We start from the raw sequence: 11,985 nt of genomic DNA on the forward strand, positions 1-11,985 counted from the left end.
TGCAGTGAACGTCTTCAGTCTTTGGAGTTTGTTCTGTATGTGAATGAATGAATGAATGAATGAATGAATGACTTCTGTTTACATACTCAGAATATCAGATATGAGCTGAACAAACATACGTAAACTTCAGTTATCAGACGTCTCTAAACACGAGGAACCCATGACAGCCATTAAATATGAACCCTATCAATACACAAACCAGTCAATCAACTTATCAATGATTCTGGTCCTTATGAACACATGAACCATCTCCTCCCTTCTGGTCGTGTGTCCCGTTCTCCCTGATGAAATGAGGCTGCAGGGTTCATTGAAGAGCTGCCTGTTATTTATTGATTATGATGCTTTAGTGAACTATTCACTGTTGACCTTTGACCCCTGTGAACCTGAGTTATAGTTACTTTTGAGTAGTTGTGAGCTCAAAGTTTTAGTTTCACTAAAAAGTTCCCAGATGTCACTGATTAGTTGTGTTATTGTTCTGTCATGAATCATATCTGACACCTTCGCAATTCTGATAAAATGTATTTTGTATTTGTATTTCAAATGACACCAGATTACTACATGTTTATAAAATCCATCAAATCTCGAATGCAACAATTCACATCAAACCTTCATTTCAAATATTCCTGGTTATTCTGAAACACGTTCGAAGCTGATAACTGGAAGTAAACAGTGTTTGACCTGTGACTGAAAGAGTTAATGAAAACAGAAATCAGCATTTTATCTCCACTGTTGAAGCTTCATATTAACCTCAGATTAACTGTAGAACACGTTTTTACACAGGACTGTGAGGACTGTGGACTTGAAAGGACCTCTTAATGTCATGTTGAGGAAGAACGGAGCCGCTAACCTGAGCATCAGTTTAACATTTACATTCTGATCTCTGATTGGTTCTTTAAATGAACTTTAACACAACAAGAGTTCAAAGAAACAGACGTTTTACTGAATTATCTGGAAAACGTTACTGAATAAAATCTAAAATGTATGAAGTCATCACGGATCAGACGTTGTTTTTTAAACAAACTACACTTTTTTTTTCCAATTTAACCAAAACATCAACAATATAAATCCAATTTCTCGGCACAAACACAAAACTAGAAACGAGAAGAGTCGAGTTGCACTCATCAGAGTGAACATTTATGTTTCTTTGAACAGCAGAATGTGATAAAACCTCCTCCGTGTTTCCTTCATTTCCTCCCTGATACATAAAAACAATTCAACTATTTAAAATCTAAGAAAAACATTAGGTTTACGTTTCAGTTATATGTTCACATGACACATCATCAAAGTATAAATCAATAGAAGTGATCAATGATCTTCTGCCTCATTAATAAATCTGTAAAACAAACAGCTTGTTTTCATTAGAACCGGTTCTGACTCTGGTGTTGGCTAACAGCACCCCCTGCTGACCACAGGCACACAGTACAGACTCTTAATGAACTGGTGCAGGACAGTTAAACCAGTTAATGTTGGTGTAAACGTACACTGTAAAAAACAAGATGTGAATCTGTAAAATCTCTCTGTTAATTAGGATAAATGTTCATCCATGTACAGCGTTTTCAACAGTTATAACTTGTCATGAAGACATATTTTATATAATCACAGCTGTTTGTAGAGTGACGTGTCTGTGAGCTCACAGTACAGACAGGAAACATCCAACACACAGAGGAACATATTCCAACACTGCAGAGATGGTGTTTTCTCTTTGTTATCAACACGATGAGGAACGTTCAGAACGGATGAATCTGAACATCATGTTTCCTTCATTTTCAGGATCGGCTCCCGACTAAATCCTGATCCTTTAGAGTCTCTCCACTCCTGGTCCAGGTCCAGGTCCAGGTCCGGGTTCAGGTTAAGGAAAGATGACTTGAAGCACGAGACAGGACGTGTTGACTTCTTTCAGTATTGAACCAAAACCTCCATCTTTCCTGAACCTGAACCCTGCTGAGTCTGGAACGAGTGTGTTTATGTCTCACTATAATCTTCATCTATCTATCATCTATAATCTATCTATAATCTATCTATCATCTATAATCTATCATCTATAATCTATCTATAATCTATAATCTATCATCTATAATCTATCTATAATCTATCATCTATCTATAATCTATCATCTATAATCTATCTATAATCTATAATCTATCATCTATATTCTATCATCTATAATCAATCATCTATAATCTATCTATAATCTATAATATATCATCTATATTCTATCATCTATAATCTATCTATAATCTATAATCTATAATCTATCATCTATAATCTATCTATAATCTATAATCTATAATCTATCATCTATAATCTATCTATAATCTTCATCTATCTATCATCTATATTCTAAAAGGTTTAACAACAGTAAACATTTGATTTTGGGTCGGCCATTTTTTTTTTTGGGGGGGGGTAAACTAAATAAAGACAATAAACACTCCTCCTCCTCCTCCGTCTCCTCCTCCTCCCTCCTGCTCCCTCCTGCTCCTCCTCCTCCTCCCCCTCCTCCTCCTCCTCCTCCTGCTCCTCCTGCTCCTCCTCCTCCTTCTCCGTCTCCTTCTCCTCCTCCTCCTGCTCCCCCTCCTCCTCCTTCTCCGTCTCCTCCTCCTCCTGCTCCTCCTCCTCCTCCTCCGTCTCCTCCTCCTCCTGCTCCCCCTCCTCCTCCTTCTCCGTCTCCTCCTCCTCCTGCTCCCCCTCCTCCTCCTTCTCCGTCTCCTCCTCCTCCTCCTCCGTCTCCTCCTCCTCCTGCTCCCCCTCCTCCCCCTTCTCCGTCTCCTCCTCCTCCTGCTCCCCCTCCTCCTCCTTCTCCGTCTCCTCCTCCTCCGTCTCCTCCTCCTCCTGCTCCCCCTCCTCCCCCTTCTCCGTCTCCTCCTCCTCCTCCTGCTCCCCCTCCTCCTCCTTCTCCGTCTCCTTCTCCTCCTCCTCCTTCTCCGTCTCCTCCTCCTCCTCCTCCGTCTCCTCCTCCTCCTGCTCCTCCTCCTCCTCCTCCGTCTCCTCCTCCTCCGTCTCCTCCTCCTCCTGCTCCGTCTCCTCCTCCTTCTCCGTCTCCTCCTCCTCCTGCTCCCCCTCCTCCTCCTTCTCCGTCTCCTTCTCCTCCTCCTCCGTCTCCTCCTCCTCCTGCTCCCCCTCCACCCCCTTCTCCGTCTCGTCCTCCTCCTGCTCCCCCTCCTCCTCCTTCTCCGTCTCCTCCTCCTCCTCCTCCGTCTCCTCCTCCTCCTGCTCCCCCTCCTCCCCCTTCTCCGTCTCCTCCTCCTCCTGCTCCCCCTCCTCCTCCTTCTCCGTCTCCTCCTCCTCCTCCGTCTCCTCCTCCTCCTGCTCCCCCTCCTCCTCCTTCTCCGTCTCCTCCTCCTCCTCCTCCTGCTCCCCCTCCTCCCCCTTCTCCGTCTCCTCCTCCTCCTGCTCCCCCTCCTCCTCCTGTCGGTGGGTGTGAGGTCAGTAGGTTCCTGCGCTGTGATTGGTCTGTTGGTAGTGGGCGGGGCTTCAGGCTCCGTGATGATGCCGTGCACTGTTTCTCCAGCAGAGAGCAGAGTGACATCATGAAAACCTGAACCAGAACCAGAACTCTCTCTGAAACCACCGCCTCCATCTTTATTTCACTGCTTTTACTTTCATGTATTTACTTATTAATTCTATTTCCTGTCTATTGATTTTTAATATAATTGTTGTATAAATGTTTTTATGTGCTTTGCCTTTAATGTTGTTGTTGTTCTCTCTTTGTTTGTTGTTTTGTTGTTTTTATTGTTATTTGTTGTTCCTCTTTATCATCATCCTCATCTTCCTCCTTCCTTTTCTTCTCATCTTCCTCCAACAGTTCCCCCCCCTCTCTCCACTTCCTCCTCTTTCAGTTTTCTGTCTTTCTTTCTTTCCTCCTTGTCTTCCATTTTCTTGTTCAGTTTTTTCTTGCTTTCTCTCTACATCCCTTTTTATCCATTTATCCCCTTTTTGTCTTCTTCCTTCCTCTCTTCTTTTATCGTCTTTTAAAATGATGTAGAAGAGTAAATGAGGAGAGAGCAGAAGAAGAAAAGAGGAAGCTGTGAAGGAAAGCAGGAGATAAGTGATGAGAAAAGGAGGTAAAGAAGAAGAACCTGTCTTCATATGGAACTCTTCACCTTGTTGCTCAGACTCTTTCAGACTGAAGAAGAAAAACAGCAGCTGTCGCTCTGAACGAGAAGATGAATTTTCTTTTCACTCGACTTGAATTCAGATAAAAACCTTCAGCGTCACAGATTCTAAAGACGACGCGCTTTTATTCTCCGAGAGACGAAGACGATGTTGAAACACCTGCAGGAGGACGAGAGACGACAGGAAGCTGAAACATCTTCAACACCTGTCTCTGTCTTCTTCATGTCTCTTTAGTTTGTCTCTTCAGCATTATCGCAGGTTCATAAAGACGACTGTCATTAAAAACACTGATTTATTTTACTGTTACAATAAGACATCAATGCTCAATAGACCACAACATTTAAAATAGACTAAACTAAAAGAAAAGCTGGTCACAGAAGTTGGACTGAAGCAGCTTTCTGGCGAAGTCAAGACAGTTGAGCGCGTCTCTCTGCTACTGTATACAGTCCGAGAGCGCAGAGAGACGGAGATTAAGGTTAAGATTGTTGCGTATGTAGGAGCGATGTGCCCTATTTGGTTTGGTTTGATCTGAGACGCCCAGTCTGGCAGCTGTGGACGCCGCGCCAAAGCGGAGGGAATGGCTTTAATAGTGTTCTGACAATATGCCTGAAATGTGGAGGACTTTGTGTGAATGCTTCTGGAACCAGAGTTGAGTGGCCATTTTTCCTGATTCTGTAAGAAAAAGTGGGTGTTGTGGTGATGCCTGGGCGGCATTCCTGGAGCTGATGTACTTGGTCAGCGGTTCGTATGGGCTGAGATAGGAGTTGAGGCGGAGCGTGAATATGAGAGAGTCAGAAGTGTGGATGGTGATGTCAGACAGTCTGGGATGAAGGGAAGGATTATAGGCTGATGAAGTCGGGGCAAAGTCGGAGCACCTCAGGAAGTCAAAGAAAGCCAGCAAGAACATGGATTCTAAGGTTAAGTCAACCATATGTAGCCTGAGTGGCAGGCATCTAGCTGTGAGAAGGGGTTCCTCTTTTCGCAAGCCTTTGATTAACGTTGTAAAGTGGGAATGGGAGGTAGAAGGACAATGGAGGCCAGTGACTAGTTTGAAGAAGTTGATTCCTGCCAAGTAAGTCTGGATAGTGGAGGACCTGATTTTTTGGATGGAATGAGCGTGGGTGATAAAACTGCAGATGGACACGACGTCCAGAGAAGGAAATGGCAGGTGGTATCCGGTGTGGTATGCCTTGAAACAATTCCAGCTAGTTATGTAGGCTGAGAGAGTACTTGAAGCGAAGCTGTTAAGGAGAAGCGCTACAGAGGTTTTCCAGCTGTGGAGCCAGTGGAATGTTGTGGCTGAAAACAGTGGAACTGGTGTGGGATGAAAATCCGATTCTGGGGCCAAGTGTTCAGATGAGATAATGAATCAGCGATGCTGTTGTGATAACCAGGAACGTGAGGATGAACTGATGTTGAGCCGAGATTAATGTGAGTCTGCGCAGGAAGTGCACGACGGCTGGAGAACGAGATCGACCTTTCTATGATTTCTACGACTGCAGTGTTATCAGAGTGGATGAGTATAGATTCCCTGGACCATTCATGCCCCCCAAGAGTGGCAGCCATGACAATGGGGTATAGCTTGTGAAGCGCGAACGAAGGAGAGCAGGATTCAGAGTCGAGAGATTTGAACTCTGGGGACCAAGCGGAAGTGAATCATCTCCCTCCATAGTAGCCATCGACACCTATGGAAGGAGCTGCATCCGTGTAATGTTGAATGTCCTCGGGCGTGAACACCTCCGCAGAAGGAGCAGACGTGCTGGAGGCGGCAGTTAGAAAGGGTGCAGCCCAGGTGGTTGAAGACCATCCTGCCTCCCTGGTAGACCGGTTGGAAATGGAGGAGGAGGCTGAGAATTGCCAGCTTGATTAGCCTGTGGTGCGGCCCTTTGAGTTGCTGGAGTGGAAGGAAGGCTAGAGGAAGGGATGGTGAGGGTTTTGTGAAGCCTGCGAACACAGGGATGAAAAGAACGCTGAGATCACCTGAGACAGATCAGACACAGAAGGGGCAGGCACAGGGGGAAATACGACCTGCCCCCCACCAGGCGGGCGACGGTCCAGTCTGGGATGTCGGGCTCCGTTTGTGGACGTGGAGACGGCTGAACTGAAGAGGAGTCCGTGCCGTGGTGGATAGCTGGGGACTGTATGTGAGGGAGGCTGCCTGTGATGATGAGATGTTTGGTGCCGCCTCCCGCGGCTAAGCCTGGGGCGATTTTCGGTTGACGGAGGAGAGGAGGCCTGAGATCTACCGGGAGTCGGAGTGATCTCGTTAGGGGAGCTCGAGTGGAGAGGCCGGCGGGGCCGTGGTATGTTAACGCTCTACTGGGACGCTACGCTGTGGTCTGACTGCTGTGTCCCGGCTGGAGGATAACCGTCGTACAGATCGTCATCTGAATCAGGCAAATTGATCTGTAGTTCTGAATCCATGACGAGTTTGAAATGGAAGTTTCGACGTTGTCCAAGGTTTTTATCAATGCGATCATGCGTTTAAGCGTGAAGCACGGGCTGTCTGTCCTCGAGAAGTCTGAGGCAAACAGTGCTGGACGGTTTGCCAGGTATAAGTAGGCTTGACAGGTTATTAGAGGTGTGGCTGAGGCGTGGCCCTCCTCCCGAACCTAAATTAACTAGTTAACTTCATAAAATATCAAAGTGTTCAGTATTTTCTACCTGACAATAAACACAATCAGTATGAATTCGTCTCCATCAAAGTGAAATAAAAGACATTTTCTGAATTGAACATCTCTTGTTATGGATGGGAGCCTGAGATAAATCATTAACATAAACATGAAACGCCACCTGTCGTGGACGCCGGCGTCTACAATGTGTTTTCATGTGAAAGAAGTTTCTCAACAAAAACTAATTGTATCAAACAAATGCAGGTCAATTATCAACAATTTATAAGCTACCAATATATGAAAGTAGAAGTTTATAAGTGCTACTGTGGTTTTTTAATTAATAAAAATATAAAATGGAAATGACTTAATTTTGCGGTTGTTAGTTCTTGTAAATATATTTGTCATTAGCTCCAAGAGATTATCTGTTTATCAAAAGCATATTTTAGCCATTTTGAAGAGAACGCCTCATTGTTTGTACTTTTACACATCAACCTGAAATTTGACACGTTTGTGGACAAGACATGTGGTTTTATAATTTATATTTTAGTAGATTCTCTGTCAAATAAAATCAAGTGCCTCTCTAAAAAATGTGCATTCAATATCCTTTTTTACTTTGAGATGAATAAATTCAGTTTAAGACGTTCATCTTCAAAGAAAGCGTTAGGTGCATTTTCAGTTTAACAACTTAATAATTAGCTTTCTAAAATGACGGTGAAGAATTAATAAAGAATCTATAAAGATGGAGGAGGAGGAGGAGGAGGGGGAGGAGGAGCAGGGGGAGACGGATTTGTTTATTAGTTTAAATCTGTTTATTGTCTTTGTTTACTTTACACCCCCCCCAACAAAAACATGGCCGACCCAAAATCTAATGTTTACTGTTGTTAAACCTTTTAGATGATAGATGATAGATTACAGATAGAATATAGATGATAGATGATAGATTATAGATAGATTATAGATGATAGATGATAGATTATAGATAGATGATAGATGATAGATTATAGATAGATTATAGATGATAGATGATAGATTATAGATAGATGATAGATGATAGATGATAGATTATAGATGATAGATTATAGATGATAGATTATAGATAGATTATAGATGATAGATGATAGATTATAGATGATAGATGATAGATTATAGATGATAGATTATAGATTATAGATTATAGATAGATTATAGATGATAGATGATAGATGATAGATTATAGATAGATTATAGATAGATGATAGATTATAGATTATAGATGATAGATTATAGATGATAGATTATAGATTATAGATTATAGATAGATTATAGATGATAGATGATAGATTATAGATTATAGATAGATTATAGATGATAGATTATAGATTATAGATAGATTATAGATGATAGATTATAGATTATAGATGATAGATTATAGATTATAGATATATTATAGATGATAGATAGATGATAGATTATAGATGATAGATTATAGATTATAGATTATAGATATATTATAGATGATAGATTATAGATGATAGATTATAGATTATAGATTATAGATAGATTATAGATGATAGATTACAGATAGATTATAGATGATAGATGATAGATTATAGATAGATTATAGATGATAGATTATAGATGATAGATTACAGATAGATTATAGATGATAGATGATAGATTATAGATAGATTATAGATGATAGATTATAGATATAGAATTAATAAAACGAACAGCAGAGCAGAAAACAAACCAACACACACTGCAACACTTCACTGAACTGTAACTCTGGTCGGGTCTCCAGCGCTGTGGATAACGATGGTTTCTCTGGTACTAATGTTCAGGGGCAAGTTTAGACACTTATGAATGGGGGTCCAGACTCAAAGACATTTCACTTCATTTGTAAAATGAATGAAAATGTAATATAAAATGTGATATCACTGTCTGTATCCTGATGTAACACCAACATGTTAAATATCCATCAGATTAATGTAAAGAGGTGCATGTCTGAAAGGGGGCTAACGGTCCTCAGACCAGGATCTGCTCCTCCATCCAGATTCCAACTGGAGGTCGTGTCTCCTACAGTCAACGTTGGTTCTCATATAGTCTGTCTCACAGGATGTAGGCTGCTGGGATAAATGTAATAATAAAATATGTGTAATAAATAAATTCTCCTCCCCTTCCGCTAACTGTGCGTTACTGTTTTCAAAGTCCCCGTCGCTACGTGAAACCACATCAACAGCCTCCGAGCTAGCAGTCCAGAGAGCCCCTCCAGGGCTGAAGTATCGGCTTCACCTCCAGGACACCGAGGATCAAGTTCTGTTTGTCTTTTTTAACAGTAAAAGTTGTAAAAGTTCTTTACTGTTTTATGTGGTTTACTGTTTTCTTTAGTGGGGATTTAACCATTTTAAAGCCAGGGCTCGCCTCCCTTCGTGCAAATGTTCCACCACAACAAGCCCCCCCCCCCCAAGACAATATTTGAAACAGCACCGTGGCTGCATCCTGGGCTCAGCGCCGCCCAAGACGACTGTGATTGGTTCTTCTATTCCAGAAGGATGATGGGTTGAGACCTGTCTCCATGTGAAGAGGTCTGGCTCTGCCAGTTCTTATAATATATAATCACATAACGACGCCTCCTCCTCTCCGTATCATCTACAGCAGACTGAACCCAGGGCACGGCGTCTCTACCCATCATGCACCGGGCTCAACAAAGACCTCACATAGTTTGACAGGCCTCCAAACCTGGAGACTGTTGATAACGTTACCGCGGCAACAGGCTTTGTTTCTCTGGCTTATCAGCTACTCTGTGATTGGTCCAGACAACCTGATGGCAGTTTGACCTCTGACCTCTTTACTGCTGCTGACATCATCCTGCTGTGTGTGTGTGTGTGTGTGTGTGTGAGATGCTATATACTGCAGCTGATTAGTCGTCTTTTTGTTTTCAATGAATCGTCTTTTTAAGGTGTCATCAGCATCAGCAGCCATTCACACACACACACACACACACACACACAGTTAAAAGGCAGTGTGTGTTGTGTTCCAGTGAAGCTTTCAGATGTAATTAAAGCTCATTAAAGTTTATTGAAGCTGTTTAAATGCTGGCGTCTGATTGGCTGACAGGTTAATTGGCGGCTGAGGATCCTCGTGCGGCTGCAGCTGCTGCTTCCTGTTTATTAAAGACACGCTCGTTTCTTAACGAGACGGAGAGGTGTGTGACATCATCGCAGCTTCCTGTCAGAGATTGAAGACACCTGCAGACTCACCTTCACAATACATAATTATATACACTGAAAGCCCTGATGCTGGGGTCAAAGGTCACGGGTCACATCAGGGTGACTCAAGCATGCAGTGGTGATGGCAACGACACAAATATGTTTCATATTCAGTTACAGTTTGCATGTATTTGTGCTGATCAATAAACACCTTCAGTCTGGTGGTCGCTCCTCATGTCAGTGTCAGTACCAGAGGCGCCTCCTCAGGGGGGTGCAGGACAGTTGAAGGGGGGGGGGGACAGGTGCGTGCAGGAACAGGAAGTTAGTTATTGTAGTTTGGCTGCTGATTTGATTTCACCAACAACCACAGACTGTAAAACAGAAGTGGACGTAGCCATCGTGACGTCCCCCGTTGGTTTGTGGACTGCCGTTTTGAAGCCTCAAGTTTGGCATTTTGGCCGTCGCCATCTTGTGTTTTTGGAACCAGAAGAGACCATATTTGGATGAGAGGGTGGAGCTGAGGATCTGCCAACCTGAGGACACTCTGCACGCCCACCTGTACCTGCAGCCTGCCTGCACCTGGCTCCTGGCTGCGCTGCTTTATCGTCTACTTGACTCTAAATGGGACCATCATTTACAAAGTGAACATCATGCTGTATCGAAGAAGACTTGAAACTGTTTACTGAGGTAATAAATCAAGTCCGGTCATCGGTTCTCATAGACTTCTATACAGCTGCACTTTTTTTTACCACCATTGGAGTCGCCCCCTGCTGGCTGTTACAAAGAATGCAGGTTTAAGGCACTTATGCATCGGTTTCACCTTTCAGACCTGGAGGTTGGTGCTTGATCATAACTCACACAGACATGAAACACATGTTTTTTAGTTTTTGGGTGACTTACACTCCCCGAGGATATCATTATTTCTGATCTCCATCGTGAATAAACGTCCAGAAATCTGTTAAGAAATCATAGAAAAAAAGATGCTCCTTATTACTGCAGAACCTGCCTGAGAATCTTCATGTTTTGAAGTTTCCTTCAGTGTCACAGTGATCCAATGATAGTTGTCTGTACATCCACGAGTACACTGCAGAGAGGAGCTGCTAACAGCTGATTCAGCTGCTTTTAATGTTGCCACAATATAAAGAAATATAGGTTAAACACAGCTAACTGAATCCATGACATTACACTTCCTGTTTATATCCTCCAAAGCATCGTGCAATTGTTTCTATTTTGACTTTGAAAACTGGTGAAATATGGAGGTCATATGATAATAACTTTAGATGTACAAACCCAGTAGATCAGTGTTTCTGTTGGCTGATTGAACAAAGCTGTGAGTCGGCTGAAGATCGCACCCAAACAGGAAACACATGAATGAATGTGTCTGTAGTTTGTGAACGGGACACGGAGCACCTACCTGACTGACAGAGACCATGAGTCATGTGACCTCAGATGTTGTCACGTGACTTGAGAGACTCTGTCATTAGTGATGAACGTCCTCTCCTGTGTGTGTCTCAGCTGTCAATCATCAGCTCTCATTAAGGTTTACTTCCTGAAAGCTTTTCTTAACAAAGAGCTAATGAATGAAAGGAGCTGCTAATCTGACTGCAGCAGCTGCTACACACACACACACACACACACACACACACACACAGGCTGACGACCAGTTTAACATCAGGTACAGTTATAATAACCGACTCCGACCATGATATGAAAATGCTCTGAAACTGGCTGATTTTGGCTTTCTGGGTTTGGATGAGGTGACGGCGGTTAGCGCGCAGGTGTCAATGATGAAATAAGATGTGAGGTTGTAATGATCTCGACTGCACAGTCCTCCTCACTACGAGGTCTCCTGCCAGTACTGGGTCCAAAATGGTAGCCAAGAAAAAAACATGAAACCAACAAACACAGACAGAGTTCCAGCTGGAAGTCGAACAGCTGGAACCAGAAGCTGACATGGCTGCAGATGTGTTTCGTCTCGTTGTGCCTTCTTCTTCTGCGATGGTTTAACGACCTACTGCTTATCTCAATGAACCAACTCCTAATATTAGTAGTAGTAGTAGTGGATGGAGACG

This window comes from Enoplosus armatus, chromosome 5, assembly GCF_043641665.1.
Source record: "Enoplosus armatus isolate fEnoArm2 chromosome 5, fEnoArm2.hap1, whole genome shotgun sequence".
NCBI lineage: Eukaryota > Metazoa > Chordata > Actinopteri > Centrarchiformes > Enoplosidae > Enoplosus > Enoplosus armatus.